Below are 16,603 nucleotides of genomic sequence, written 5' to 3' on the forward strand. Positions count from 1 at the left end.
GTCGCAGTTTGAGCACGTTGGTGAGCTACATTCAAATATACAAGTATAGGCGAAAACGAGAAGAGGACACCCAGAACAAGTGCATGGGTTAGTTGGTGCCCTCTTCTGTGTCATCGTCGTCGTGCTTGCAGTTCAAGTATACAGACCGAGGTAAGCAGGCCTATACCGGCTATATCGGCTATTTTACTATATCGGCTACACTGTGCGGCTATATCAGATATATCAATTATATCGGCTGTAACGGCTACATCGGCTATACCACTTCCATCACTCTACCATACTTCGGGTCAGCCGTATAATAGTGGATCGTTGGCACTCCAAAATGCTGCACGAGCGTGAACTATAGGTGTCGCGATAAACCGCTCTCCCAATGGCGTTACGTCCCCGAAGAGACGTTGTATTAGACAGCGTAAATCCGATTTTCTTTCGCTTCTGTTCGAACGCTAATGAGGTCAGTCTAATTCCGTCCGTGTCTGGTGACCCCTGGCGATAAGAGGGGATCGATAATACGCTCCGGGATCAAGAGCTCTTTCGGTCGAGACGCATTAATTGGAAACGGCAATGAGAGCGAGAAAGAGAGAGACAGAGAGATGGTTTCTCTAACACGAACTGACAAGCCGACCATCGCGCTCAAAGCCAGCCAAGCGCTGACGTAATCAGAAGGTCTCTCTTGCGTTTCTGTGCATGTGATCCGTTTATTAGGACTCGCGCGATAGGCGTCGTGCGTCGCGAATATATATAGCCCTAAATACCCTGTCGACAAATAAATGGCACAGGATGTAGGTTTATTTGGGCATGACCCAGAGACCTGATGAGGAGGGGGGGGGGGGGAATTGTGGGCATATTAGCATTTTCGCAGCTTACCGTACTAGCAAGTAATGCATTGCAAGCAATGAAGGTTCCAGGGAAAACAGATAATTTGGCGAAATTCATCTTAATGTGGTTGGACGTATCCCTCAGTAGGGACGTCCGGTTTTTTTTGTTTGTTTTTTTCACCAATACGTGGGAAACTGATTGCGTCACATGCTTACCTTCCTTCTACATTGTCATTCGTGCAAGCTTGATTTGGACGCATCATTGAATGCGGAAGTTTGATTCACGAACCAAAGGGACTTCAACCGTTTTCGTATACCCAGCTACCTGCGCCCTCTTTATCGTCTCCTCAACTCCGCATATACCGAAATTCGCATGACGGCGAACACGATTAACATGTGTGGCTTGATATACTTGTCACGTACGTAATGAAACCTCTTTTTATTTCTTGTTACTCAGTCACGTGTGGCGCATATCCGCGTACCACGGCTGATAGCATGTGCATGTGAGCCGCAGATGATCGACAGCTTAACCCAGGAGTGGTGGTAACAGACTTTGGAATGGAAATCTTAAGCGAAAGCACTAGACAACTTGTATCGCAGATAATCCGCAGCCACCATAGACAGCACTGTCGAGGCGGAAAAAATTAAGAGTGAAGGAAACATTAAAAATAATAAAACATTAAAAACATTAAAATAACGCTCACAGGTGCAATAGAACCCAAGTATTCTGTGTAGCAGTCAAGTATTTAGCCGTAGGGTCAGGCTGGTGGTTGACAGTGTTTCTTAAAGGGAACCTGTAATTTCGTAATTTCGGCGCAGTACCAATTGTGGTGGCAATGTTAGCCACCCGCTTCCATAAAAATGGAACCAACATAACATACGAATCCCTACGACTCACCAATCCATAGTGAACCATAATCTCAACTCAGAGGAATACGGCGAAACCCGTTTCTTAAGGTATACGCACATCGTGGCACCATAACCTGCAGTTCGTCCCATACCGTGAGTGTCCATGTTACATCGAACCATAGGATACTCTTTGGGGCCCGGTGTAGTTAACATGCCTGCTAAGGGTACGATATACCAGAAATTACTGAAAATTAACAAGTACGTCGGTACCATTTGCGACGCTTGGCTGAAAGAAAGAGAGAGAGATAGACTTTATTAATTTCCAGCAGCTGAAAGCATTAAGGAAATTTTGCATAGGCCGCTACTTGTGCGTATTATTTCGCATGTAATCGGCTTTTGAAATGAATGCAATACGCCGTAACTTTTTTGCTGTGGAAAGTTTTAATTTTCCTCTAAACATTTCTAGTTTTATGATTCGTTTTTGGTGGTCTGAAACACTCAAGCACACTCAAAGAATGAAAAAAGAAGAGACTTCTGGGTTTACTTTCTGAAACCTAGCTATCCGCGTGTATATATGACCCGCGTGGCCCGTGAACTTTCTTTGAAGACAATTTCACTCTCGTCAGATAGCCGTGTGATGCAAGAAATAGTTAACGTGCTCGCTCTAAAGAAGGTGATTTACGCTCCATGTCCCGACCCACAAAACAGAGCCAGGCAGGCTAGTTCTTTTTTTTCCCTTTCTGCGTAGGTTCAGTATGTAAGGCTTTTCGCGTGCATGTGCTGGCGCAGACGCACCCAAGCAAAAACTTGCATCACTTCAGAAAAAATGTATATATATATACTTCTTCGAACTTTATCGTGCATTAGGTCACGCTATAAAGTTTGCCGTGCTAAATTTTGAAGGGTTTTTTTATTTTTTAGAGAGAGAGAGAGACAGAAACAGAGAGAGATAGAGGCAGCAACGCGATTCGCTTGTAAACAGGTGGTGGGGATAAGCGTTCGTCCCTAAAGCTTACCGCGAAGCGAACGTCACGAGAATGACCCTATCCGGAAGAAGACAAGATTTTCAGGACCATTGAGTGTCCTGAAATTAACTAGAAGAAGCTCTGGCACTGCGGTCGTTGAGGGACCGTGGGAATGATGGGTAGTACACGTATTCACCTCGTATTCGTGGCTTGTGGGTGGCGAACGCACTTGCAGCTTCCTCTATTGCTGTGTGTTGGTTTTGTTTCGAATGAAAGAATAAAGTGTTTCGAACTTCGTGAGCTGATTTGAAATAGTGATGCTAAAAGGTGAAGGTGGTGAAGCAAAACTGTCGGACAACTGCCGACTGCAGTTTTGTTACAAAGCAGTTTCAAACCACGCGAAACCAGAAGGAATGTAGAGTTCCCGTGCTCGCTGAAACGCCGTGCGCTGTAGCTCCCATAGAAACTAGCGCCAGAGTTCCCACTACAGTCACCCGATGTTCTGTGCCAATATTTAGCAGACTCTGCGCTCGGCACGGCCCAAGTGTTAAGCGTTTTGCGGAGCGACGAAAAATAAGAGCAAAAACGCAGAGAACTTCTAGGCAGCCTTTATCTTTTCACGTGAGAAAAGCAACGTGTTCCTTGTTCTCTTGACCCATGATCCAGACTGTCTGGGTGCCTATATTTTAAATTAATGTGTAAGTGTCCGTGTTTCAATATATATACCCTTCCTGCTTGCACTCTAGTTTGGCATTTTATAAATGGCAAACTACCAAGTGAGCCACACATTTTTGCATAATATCACTGTTAAGAACAAGGGTCTCAAACACTTGGCCACCAACCTATCGTCAGAGGTCTTGCCCGCACATCTTTTATCGTTATTTTTTTTTCTTGAGTAATCCGTGAACTATAAGCTCGCAATGGACAGCTGCCCTTCACCGAAATAAACTTGGCAGGCATTAGCGAGGGCATATAGGTGAATGCGTTCAAAACCCTAGCAGCTATATTGTTATTAGAAAACAGAGAGCTATATGAGTCTGGTAAATAATACTTCTATTGATCTTTTATATCTATTTATCTATCTAGCTATCGATCTAGCTATCTATCTAAACCTATCTATCAATCTATCTATCTATATAAACCTATCTATCAATCTATCTACCTAATATCTATCTATCTATCTATCTAAACTCATCTGTCGATCAATCAATCAATCAATCTATCTATCTATCTATCTATCTATCTATCTATCTAGATAGATAGATAGATAGATAGATAGATAGATAGATAGATAGATAGATAGATAGATAGATAGATAGATAGATAGATAGATAGATAGATGGATAGATAGATAGATAGATAGATAGATAGATAGATAGATAGATAGATAGATAGATAGATAGATAGATAGATAGATAGATAGATAGATAGATAGATAGATAGATAGATAGATAGATAGATAGATAGATAGATAGATAGATAGATAGATAGATAGATAGATAGATAGATAGATAGATAGATAGATAGATAGATAGATACCGGCACCTGGTACTAGCAGTACTTTTTATATCAGCGTATGAAGCGCATACCTTCTTGAGGAGCACGGAAGAGGGTTGCCAAACGCGAACATTTTTCTCGATAAGGCGTTCGTTGGTTCGGCTCCGCAGGGGTCTCTGTCGAGCTCGACTCGGGGACATCTCCACGGAGCAGGCGCCGAAGTTCTGTACCAGAGATGGCAGCTGTCGCCGGTCCGCTTGAAGACGCAGCTGCTGCGGTGACGACTGTTGATTCCGCGACTGCTGCTGGTGATCGGGTGAACCTGGTGACATCGCACGCCCAGCGTTGTCCTCATTACCAGTTAACGATGACTGGGACATAATGGCGATGGTTGGTTGGTTGTTCACTGGCGACGGGTGTTCGAACGAACCTCGAGGGCGTCGGTTTCTTCTTCCTCTCGGCACGAACTCGCCACGCGCGCTCACTCCAACATAACGATGATGACCCTTCAAGGATTCCTTGGGCAATTTTTGTTTCGTCTAGGGGCTGGTTACGTTGCCTCATAAGTGTGATGTCGTTGATAGGATTCTGTACAATACGTTTTGTGCCCTAATAAGTATTTTTTTTATTAACTTGATAGTTCAAACAGCTGTTATCGCAGAAATTACGGTGTCGGCATCGTTGGTTGTGAGCAAAAAATCATCATCTTAGTCTGTGAGCGAAAACTCGAGAAAGGTGCACATAAAATGATAAAATTCACTGGGTCCGAGTGAGGATCGAACCAAGGCCGTTTGTTTGGGAAGCAGGCGTTCTACTATGCAGCCATGCATCTGCTTTTTTTTTTCTTTTTTTGCTTTGTTGCCACAAGTAAACAGACTTTTGCACCGCAGCGCTTTCTGCACGCCGATGAGATTACAAAACTTTCGTTCCGGCAAGAGCATCCACCAATTCCAACACTTCTTCGCCATGTTTTGAAATACAGCAAAAATAACTTGCTCCACTTGTAAATGCCGTGAAAACCACACGTGCTTTACAAACTCTCACGTCCTGTGTACAGGTTTCAAAATACGCCACGTATTATAGCAGTATCATTGTATTGCGCAAGTTTACATTGCCGTTGGTGGTCAGAGCATGTGATTATAATAACGACTTCATTGTTTAAAGCCAGACACCTATTACAAAAGGCACGCGTTACTGCGCATATTCTCTTAATACCACGTAGTTTGTGCATAGAAAGTCTAAAATCTTTCACACGCCTAATTGTTCGTGGTATCAAGCCGGCTAATCATTATAAAGAATGCAGGCATGTGCGAAGCCTTCACTCAATCAATCCACTTTCAGTTTTATTGATTGCATTGTACTAATCCGCAATTCAAACTTATCGAGTGACATCATATAATTAAAAGCATGAACTGAGTGATTGAACTACACACTAGAAACAGGACATCGGTAACGGGAAGCTTGCTGGTCCCCCATTTTTATGTTTTTATTTATTCTGCACCAACTTTTCTTCGACGTGTTTGCATGCGCGTTTTAATAATGCTCCCTTTGATAAACGCGTTTTCATGTGTTTAATGCGGTCACATCTTTCCTTAAAATTGAATCTTATGACTGAAAAAATAGATCTTGATCTACATATCGAGGAATCCCGTATTTATTCTTCTGGCGCCTCCTCTATTTTTTTTTAATGTCAGACAGATCCACCCGATCTAGCTGCTCACCACCCTCTTCTGTAGCCTTTTCCTATACTTTCGCCCAACGCTTAGCCTTCGGGTGTGCTTTTAGTTCATGGGGGAGAGAGCCTTTTAGGTAGTGTCTCACGACGGAAATCACATGAAGAAATTTTCGTAGGTGAAGCACCCTAGCACTTGTTCGTCGTGCGTTGTCCGGCACAGCTCTAAGCCATCATAATGACGACGGCGAAAATCACGCCAGCACATGATCGCGATGGTGCTGCCATGACGGCACATCATATGCAAGTTACCTCCTATACGCCATGACGACGAAGAGTAAGCGCTTTCCAGACCACCGAGTCTTTTTTTCTGCCATGGATGAAAAAAGTCACAGCTTTGCCGGAAAGGCGAAGCAATGAACGCGAGAGCAACAATTTGAAAGGTCACGCGCAAAATGGAAAGCAGATCTAAACGTGCCTCGCGTTTCTCGCACCCAAATTACGCATGAAACGTACTCACAGATACGGATGCACGCGAATAAGCGCCTCATTTGTTATTTTGCTGAGCCTGAAAAGCACGTGCTTTTCGCGAACGGAGACTGCAATGATTGCAGTGACCTTTGTGCGCCCGTGAACTACAGCAGAATTGTTCAACGTAAAGCCCGAGGCCAGCCAGGGCGTACGATCATCTCCTCCTCGCCACCACGAGATAAGGGCGCGCGAGGGAGCGTCGCTCCCGTTCTCTAAGCCGGGCAAAGTACAGGTAGGGGATTAGAGCAGGCCCCGCTGCGCGATGTGGCAACGTGCACTCATTGCACCATCTTTGTGCTAATGCCGAAAACACAGCAGCAATAAGTGGTAGATATAAATAGCTTGCCGTTTAAACGTTGTGGAGCGTTCTCCGGGGTGGCTCTTTAATACATGAAATCATCAGTAATTTTATGCATTCCAGAAACTCCCCGGAAAACGTTCCACAACGTTTAAACGGCAAGCTATTTATATCTACCACTTATTGCTGCTGTTTTTCGGCATCACCACAAAGATGGCGCAAAGAGCGCACGTGGCTCACGCCTCGCTTTCACAAAGCAGAGGTCCCACGTTCGATTACGCGCGCAGGAGTGCTTTTTTCTGGATTTTTTCCTTTCTTGCGTTTTCATACATATAAATATAGATACGTATACATATACGGTGCATGACATCGACCCCGACATCGACGGCAAAATCTAGCCGAGAGTGTCCATATATTTGCTATTGCAATAAAAGGTCGTGAAAGCGCTCTCACCCACGAACAGCAAAGCACCAACGCCGACAACAAGCTGCTGCTCCGGAAGTGAGAGCATGGCATGTGGCGGCTCAACGTCTACGCAGACAGCAAGCTACACCAGAGGTGAGAACTCGGGAAGCAGCGGGAAAACAGCAACGCCGACAACTAGCTTCTAGCCCATAGTGGAGGGCGCGGGAACTCAGCGGACGCTCGTTGTCACTCATTTACATGCGCGAGTGGGCAAGGTCATGGGTGATTTACGGAAAGAACGATTCCCAGTGCTCCGCCCACGCGTCATGATTCACTTCATGGAAATGCGTGGATTTGTTCAGTTGTGTACAAATTCGTGGGCGGCGTTCTCACCCCCGTGTGCAGCATGTTGGTGGTCACGCTGGCTCTGAAGACGACATTGTGTTCAGAGATAGCACGTCTGCGTTTTTAGTACAATGCGGGTGACCAATGAGGTATTGTAACTGTGACGCTGCTGCATACACGAGCGCTGTGAGGCAGTGGTGGCATTACTTCGAACCACAAATAAGGAAGCGTGGTCTCCAAGATGGCGGGCGCGCAGCAGGTTTCTCTCCGGCCGTCCCAATCGCATGGAGACCACGTGTTTCCAGAGGTGGGCGTGGCCCGCTCTTTTCTCCGCACGGCGGCGCTCTTTCTTTCGCTAGAAAAGGATGCCGCGCTGTTGGCGAAGCTTCTATGTGGCGAGAAAAAAAACGATTTTACGCTTTTTTATAAGTTTGTGTTCGTTTGAAAATTTCGGGTCAAGGAGTACGAGAGGCACAGTCAACGCTGGGGCGTTTTATTTTCAAGTGGGGTTTTTATTTTGCTGTAGATTGACGCCGCCCATATTAGAGCAGTTAAAATTGCGATGCCTCTGCAAGATATCCGCCTTCCAGCTGTGCTCGCCACAACAGGTCTCCCCTATAGATGAGACACGTTCAGTGGGACTTCTCACGAGAAGCAAAACGCTGTTCGGCGCGCCAGGGCTAAATAAACAAAACCACGGCATATGTACGGAGTGAATGATTAGTGAGGTAAAGCATCCGTCCATCCATCCGTCCGTCCATGCATTCGTTCGTCCATGCGTCCGTCAACTGCTATCACACTACAGCACGCATCGGACGGACGAAAACTTCGCCCCACTCATCATATTATTCACTCCATAGATATGCTGGCTACCTTGGATAGAAGGACGACCGACTATGTATTGCTATAAAAAGCTTGCCCTAAAAGCAAGAAAGCCACGTAGCAGGTGTGATTACGTCAACGCGCCTGTAATATTTCTCTAAACAGCGCTACAACCTAAATCAGGGGTAGTGCCACGAAAAGAACAAGAAATTAAGTTACCCGTTTATTTGCGTGTAACCTGTGAGTGCAGAATGCGGCATTCCGATGTAGCTTGTGGATTGGGCTGTCAATTTTTATAAAACGTGGAGCATTTTATAGCCGCACCTACTCGCGAATTCGGCGTTGTCGGCGCCTTTGACACCACCACTGCGCATGCTGGCGTCTCGCGCCCAAGTTTATTTTTTTTCCTATCCGACGTGCAGAAGGAAACGCAGCCGTATGACATATTCAGCAAAATAATGAAGAAGCAAAACTTGACGTCACTTTCTCTAACAGAAAAAACTACAGCATACACATAGTATCAATTGTATAAACCGTAATCAGTCGGCAACTTAATTAATAAATCGCTACCATTGAATCAAACATTTGTTTTGACTTTCCAAAATTTTCTTTCCTCTATGCAGAATGCCAGTGACGCATGCTCGCAAGGTAACCACGCGAACGCCGCAGCGCTCTGCTTTCTGCCGTGATCTCCGCCGCTCGAGGAACCCACATTAAACGCCCCCCCTCGCGGTAGCCGGGCGCGTGAGGTGATACTTGCTGGTTTTTTGGTGAGAACCACGCCGCGCGCCCGCAATCTTGGAGGCCATGAAGGAAGCAACACGAAGGAACAAATCTGACAGACATATAATAATATAAATGGAACGTGCGTATATCGCATTTCGGTGGGACAGCACTCGGATGCACGTGTGACACAAGCCTCGCGCCGTACCCTATATGTGGCGCCGCGTCACGACCACTTCTTGAACAAAGGCAGTTCGATGGCTCCCATCGAGAAGTAAGAATTCGCTTATGCAAGAACAAGAAGGTGCAGTGAAAATTGACTAGCACAAATGGTATCTGACCATGGCATCGCTTGAAGCCCGGCACATACGGTTGTTCTCGGTAATGAACGGGCTGTTGCGCGCCGCTCCGACCGCAGTCTGCGGGTAGCGGGGCCGATCGCCGTCGCTCCGTCGAACCAAGGACTAGGGGAGAGCTTTGAGCAAACTTAACGGATTTATTTACATCTTTACAGTGAGTTGTCGAGACGAAGACACAAGAGAAGAGAGATGGGCGAGGCGCTGCACGCCCTTTTTGTTGACCCTCCTTCCCTAGGTCCCTAGGTTGGGGATCACTACACAAAACAATGCGGACCAATGGTGACGTGGAAGTTCCTCTCAGCGAAGTACCGCCCGTCATGTATGTTCCTAAAGACACAACACTGGCTTGCAGCTACACACACACCCTTGCCACTAGTCGCAGCGCTGCTGTAGAACAGGGAGGGGGAGAGCGGAAAACGCACAGGCGCCTCGACCCCTTTGGTGCCGGCCTCGCGCTGCGCTCCCACGGAAAGATCCTAGCGCGCCCTTTCGAGAGGTGCCAGGTTCGTCAAATCCTCTGGGGAGAGCCCTTTGACAAGCGCCGTCGTCGTCTACTGGTTAACGCGCTAACGATGCGCTCCCAGGCGGAAGTTAGAGCGGCGGCTCCCAAAACCCTCTTTGGCAACATTCCGCGCAGTTGGCGCCGATGTCAATCAGTGGGCACCGTCTCGTGTAGTCGGCCCCTGTTGCTTCCTCCGTCCAGCCGTGGCGAGACTGTCCTTTTGGCACTAATCCGGCGTGGCGAATGACCCGCTGGGTCAAGGCATAGCTTGATCGCTACAGCTCCTCCGCCGACGGGAAGATCACGGACGTCGGGTAGTATCAGCTGCTTGACGGGAGAGATCACAGTAACCGCAGTTGCCCAACACCTTTGAAACCACAAAGACCAACTTCTAGAACCAGCAAGTGCCGGCAATGATTTTTCGGCAACCAGGCCGGCCTTTCAAATGTGCCACAATGCACCTACACTTTTTTTAAATGGCAATCACACTAATACTCTTACTCATAGCTAAATATTTCGATTACTCAAAAGACCCCTTAAAATCATTACGGAAAAGCGTCCCTCAACTGAACACAAAAGGAAGCAAAAGCAAAAGAAAAGCTAAAAAGCTCTGCCTAATGTGTTAACATTGGCGTTCGCGGAATCCTTCCCTTCTTATACTTCACAGTGAAGTTAAGCTCCTGAAGCGCAAGGCTCCAACGTAGTAGTCGTGGATTCTTTCCCGACATTTGCGATAGCCATGTCAGTGGGCAGTGGTCAGTGACGAAGACAAAAGAAGTTCCGTAGAGGTAGCAGGCTAATTTTTGAGTAGCCCACACAATGCAGGCACATTCCTAGTAATAAGGGCTGCAGCGCGAGCACGAATGTGCTAGAAGAAACAGACAAAGTCGAGGTACGGAAGGCAAAAGAGGACAACACGAGCGCTGTGTTCTTTTGCCTTCCGTACCTCGACTTTGTCTGTTTCTTCTAGCACATTCGTGCTCGCGCTGCAGCCCTTATTACTATGAATTCAAACCAACTAGCCCAAATCGCCATTCTTCTGCAGGCACATTCTTTTTCCGAGGCACTGTAGGCCTCCTCACGAACAGAGAGTTTCCTGCTGGCGTACAACACAGGGTGCTCGTTCCCGTTCTCATCCTCCTGGCACAGTATTACTCCTAAGCCTCTGTTGCTGGCATCGCATTGCACAATAAAGGGACGATCATAGTTCGGTGCATGCAGTACGGGTGAGCTAACAAGAGCCGCTTTGAGCCCCTAGAAGGTGCCCTCCATTTCCGCACTCCAAACTACCTTTTCTGGAGCCTTCTTACGCAGTGCATCCGTTAACGGAGCGGCTACCTCCGAGTACTGAGGGATGTAGCGCTGATAATACCCTGTTAGCCCTAAAAAAGGAGCGGATAGCCGTCTTGCTTTCTGGTTGCCGGAACTCGCTAACCGCCTCTACTTTCAACTCGTCAGGTCACCTCCTGCCCTGCCCTACCACGTGCCCTAGGTACCGTACTTCGGCGCGAGCTAGTCGGCTTCACTGTCAGTCCAGCGTGCGTCAAACGTCTAAGGACATCGCTAAGATGATACAGGTGATCTTCCCATGTATTGGAATAAATAGCGATGTCGTCTAAGTAGGGAACAGCGTAGCCTTCAGCCCCCTGCAGAACTCGGTTCATTAGCCTTGAAAAGCAAAAGGGGGCGTTCTTAAGGCCAAAGCTCAGAACTAGGGGCCTAAATGTGCCCGTCGGCGCCACAAAGGACGCATAACTCACCAGCTCGTTTAGTCATTGGAACTTGCCAATAGCCTCTTACTAAGTCCAAAGTCGAGACGTATTTAGCGGCGCTCACTTTTTCCACCAGCTTCTCTACGTTGGGTATAGGATAGGTTTGGTCTTTCGTGATCGCATTAAGTTTGCGGTAATCCACGCAAGGCCGTGGATCCTTCCCCGGAACCTCAACGAGAATTATAGGGGACGTGCAGGTGCTTTCGCAAGGTTCGATAAGCTTAAGCTCGAGCATTCGATCTACTTCTTTTTTCAAGATCTCCTGCTGTCGCGGGGCTAGCCTATACGGCCTCGACTTCACAGTGGTGTCAGAAGTTAGCTCAATGTCATGAGTGATAACCTCAGTTCGCCCTGGCCTTTCCGAGAAAACAGTGATGTGTTCTGACAACAAGTTGCGTAAGTCGACTTTCTGCATCTCAGTCAAGCCCTCGGCCGGTGCTGCGGCTTTCATGACATCGGTAACCTCCATTGATATTCCAACCTCCACCAAGCCTGGAATTTCAGGTGTTAGCTCCTCCGTGCCGTTAAGAGCCAAGTTCACTTTCTGCACTTCTCCCACATAACTCTTCATTGAATTGTGGTGGTAAATGACAACCTCTCGGCGTCTTTCTTTACGTTCCAGCGCGTAATTTGTGTCTGAGAGCTTCTTCACAACCCGAAAGGGCCCCTCCCATTGAATCTCCAGCTCATTTGCTCGCGAGGGGCGCAAGACCATTACCTGATGGCCTTCCTGATAAGCTCTCAGTTTCGCGTTTCGATCGTAGTAGCTCTTGGCTCTATTTTGCGCCTCTCTCATGTTCGCCTCAGCAATGTCGCGAGCACACCACAGCCTTTCCAGTAATTCCAGAATGTACTCGACCACCGTAGGGTCGGTACTCTTCAACTCTCATGTTTCGCGCAAAAGTCGCAGTGGAGACCTGAGCGTCCGTCCGTAAACCAGCTCCGCGGGGCTGAAACCCGTCGCTTCATGAGTGACCGATCTCAGCGCAAACAGCATTGCCGGAAGACAAGCATCCCACTGACACTTCCTTTCAAAGATAAGGGCTCGCAGAACTCGTTTCATCACGGAATGACACCGCTCTACACTATTGGACTGCGGGTGGTACACGGAACTGTGGATTATTTTCATTCCACACTTTTACAGGAATCCCGTAGTGAGAACGCTGGTGAATACTGAGCCCTGGTCGCACTGTATCTCCTGAGGAAAGCCCACTCCCGAAAAAATAGACAGTAGTGCGTTGACTACCTCTACGGAGCTTTGCTCCTTCATTGGGATCGCCTCAGAAAATTTGGTTGCTGGACAAACGGCGGTAAGCAAATACCGGTAGCCTGCCTTTGTCACTGGGAGTGGTCCCACAACGTCTATTACCAGCCGGCGAAATGGCTCCGAAATGAGCAGAACAAGCTTAAGTGGTGCCTTTCCCTTCTCGTGCGGTTTTCCCACTCTCTAGCAGGTGTCACACGCTCTTACGTGCTTCTCAACTTCTTTGAAGCATCCTGGCCAATAAAACTCCGTTAGGAGCCTATATTTGGTCTTCCGAGCTCCTAAATGTCCCGACCAACCAACTCCGTGACAGAGATCCACAATGTCAGGTCGATACTTAGCCGGCACTACAATCTGGTCGAACGTGCGACCTTTTGCAGTCCGGTAGTGGTGGTACAAGATGTCACTTTTGACAGTAAAACTGACATTCTTCCTCACCACCCCTTCCCTGACGATGTTCCAAATCTCCTTAAGGCTGGGATCGCTTTTTTGTTGCTCTATGAGCTCGTCTCTTGTCACTTTCCCCAGTACATTGCTTAGTGCTTTTGATACCGGCAACACGAGCAGCCCCTCCTCTGATTCCCTTTCCGCTGTATTAGTGCTAGTCTGCTTCTCTGACCCCTCTCTTTCTTTTTCAGTAGGCGACGGGATAGCAGGCTCCACTGCGCTGACTCCAGCTGGTGTTGCGGGACTTCCGGTGAAACTCGGTTCTTGCCGCTCTAGTTCGGCTGCTAACGCTCGTGCTTTAGCTCGTGTCAAGGCTTCTACTGTTCCCTCGTGAAAACTTTTCCCTTGTCCTCTCAGCAGACGGTCGGTCCGATTCAAGAACAAATAGGGGTACTGCGGGGGCAGCTTGTCTGACACCGCCGCTTCCGTCTCCACTTCTCCGAACGGCCCTGTCAGGATTACTCGAGCTACCGGAAGACAAATGCTTCCATCTTCCAAAACTGGTTTAATCCATGCGCACTTGCCGTTGTAGTCTGGTTGTGCCACATAGTCCGGGTGCACCAGATCCATGGTTGCCCCACTGTCTCGTAAGACGCGGCACGGCTTTCCGTTCACTGTTAGGTTAAAAAGGTACGGACTAAGAAGCTCCTCGCTAGTTGCTGAGTCAGAAGTGTACGAAAGGGCTGGCCTGGGCCTACGACAGCCTACGGCAATATGCCCTTCCTCCATGCATTTGTAGCAAGTAGGTGGTTTCCGAGCCTCAAAAGGACTCTTTTTGGAAGAATCCCCCGAAACCTTTCCTTCCTGTTTGTTTTGTGATCCTTGACCACTTGGAGCAAAGTGCGTCTTTTTCTGTGCAGTCGTACCTGCGCCAGCTCCCTGCTTCGCCGTCCAATGTTTCCCTTTATCTCCCGCTTTTGTTGGAGGAACGTCGTCTCTTTCTCTCCGGCGTGACGCGTACTCGTCAGCAAAGTCGGCCGCTGCCCGTATTGTTTTTACGCCGGTTCTATCTTGGATCCAGAGTTTCATTGGCTCGGAAAGTTTTGAAAAAAACTGTTCGAGAGCCACTTCTTCAAGAGCCATTTCGAAGTTCCCAAAAGCGTTGGCTCCTTTCATCCATTCTACTAAGTTGACCTTCAACTCATAGGCAAACTCAGAATACGTGCTGCCCTTCTTCTTTGTCAGATTGCGAAACCACTGGCGGAACGCGTCTGGCGCAAGTCGGAACCTCTTTAGAAGGCTATCCTTCTCTTTCTCATAGTTGTCCGCATCCTCCACCGGAAGCCACGCGATTACATCCGCTACTTGACATGGCAGCAAACTTAACTAATTTCGAGCCCATGTGCTACGACCAAGCTTCGATTTTTCACAGGTTCTCTCAAAGTTCACAAGAAAGAGGCCCACATCTTGCCCTACTTTGAAGGGTTGCATTAGTTTAGATAAATCACAAAGATTTTGTCTGCCTTCTACCTCCACTCCTTAGACCCCTGCCATCTTCCTCATTTCCACTTCGAGTCGCAACTGTTCTATCTCCAGTTCCTTTTGCCTTAGCTGACGCTCCTGTTCCTTTTGCCTTAGCTGACGCTCCTGTTCCTCACGCCTTTCCTGATGCTCCTGTTCTTCTCGCCTTTCCTGACGCTCCTGTTCATCACGCTTTTTCTCGCGCTCCTGTTCCTGTTGCTTTTGAATCTCGTTCCATGTTTCTTTAATATCTTCACTGCTCAGATTCAAGCCATTGATAGCGCTAACAATTGCGTCTTTCTTCATCCACGCATCTATTTCTGCTCCCAGCTCCTCCCCCAGAATCAGGAGCTGATTCTTCAACAAACGCTTCCAATCCATGACAGAGAACTAGTGTGGTGCAGCTCACTCTCTACCCAGAAGTTCCGTAAATAACTGCTTCTGTGGCAGCCTCTACCAGCGAAAAGATTGCACTTCTATCTTATCAGCCTGGCAACCAAAAAACCAAAGCCAGCACTCACCAGTCCACAGCTGCCAGTCTCCATGATCTCGGCGTGTTCTTCATTCTCCGTCCTCCAGGCTCACATCGAACCGCTTGCCATCCAGTTGTTGCGCGTCGCAGCGACCGCAGTCTGCGGGTAGCGGGGCCGATCGCCGTCGCTCCGTCGAGCCAAGGACTAGGGGAGAGCTTTTAGCAAACTTAACGGATTTATTTACATCTTTACAGTGAGTTGTCGAGACGAAGACAGAAGAGAAGAGAGATGGGCGAGGCGCTGCACGCCCTTTTTGTTGACCCCCGTTCCCTAGGTCCCTAGGTTGGGGATCACTACACAAAACAATGCGGACCAATGGTGACGTGGAAGTTCCTCTCAGCGAAGTACCGCCCGTCATGTATGTTCCTAAAGGCACAACACTGGCTTGCGCATACACACACACCCTTGCCACTAGTCGCAGCGCTGCCGTAGAACAGGGAGGGGGAGAGCGGAAGGCGCACAGGCGCCTCGACCCCTTTGGTGCCGGCCTCGCGCTGCGCTCCCACGGGAAGATCCTAGCGCGCCCTTTCAAGAGGTGCCAGGTTCGTGAAATCCTCTGGGGAGAGCCCTTTGACAAGCGCCGTCGTCGTCTGCTGGTTAACGCGCTAACGATGCGTGGCCAAGGCGGGAGATAGAGCGGCGGCTCCCAAAACCCTCTTTGGCAACATTCCACACAGTTGGCGCCACTGTCAATCAGTGGGCGCCGTCTCGTGTAGTCGGCCCCTGTTGCTTCCTCCGTCCAGCCGTGGCGAGACTGTCCTTTTGGCACTAATCCGGCGTGGCGAATGACCCGCTGGGTCAAGGCATAGCTTGATCGCTACAGGGCCGACCGGCTCGCTCGCGCGCAAATACATACCAAGCAACGGATACACCTGTAGACGATAACTTAGCCCCTGACTACGATGGGCGACCAAGTGGTCGAGCTGCTGTTTTATAAACACAACAGCAGGAGCGACGGACTATGGCACCACCGCACCTGAAACTGAACAAAGCACAATGAAGAGATTGGTAGCGTCTTCAGAAGAGCACGTACCCTAATCTAAACACACTTCCTAAGTGCACCCCTCCGAATAACGCGATGGGTGCCCCTAGCGCGGGGGGGGGGGGCACCCACACTTACATTACACTACGCTGTCCCTCGTGTCCTGTTGCGGCAAACTCGATGCTCATACAAGCACACATGCTATCATACTGCTCGGGGGAGGCGCAATTTTCGGCAACCTTGGACCTGGCCTGGCGAGCCGCTATAGCCAGTAGAACTCGGGACGAAAGCCCCCAACCATTTTACTTACCAACAGACAGTACTTATCATCATCATCATTACTACGCCCACTGCAGGGCAA

This window comes from Rhipicephalus microplus, chromosome 3 (assembly GCF_043290135.1).
Source record: "Rhipicephalus microplus isolate Deutch F79 chromosome 3, USDA_Rmic, whole genome shotgun sequence".
Taxonomy (NCBI): Eukaryota; Metazoa; Arthropoda; class Arachnida; order Ixodida; family Ixodidae; genus Rhipicephalus; species Rhipicephalus microplus.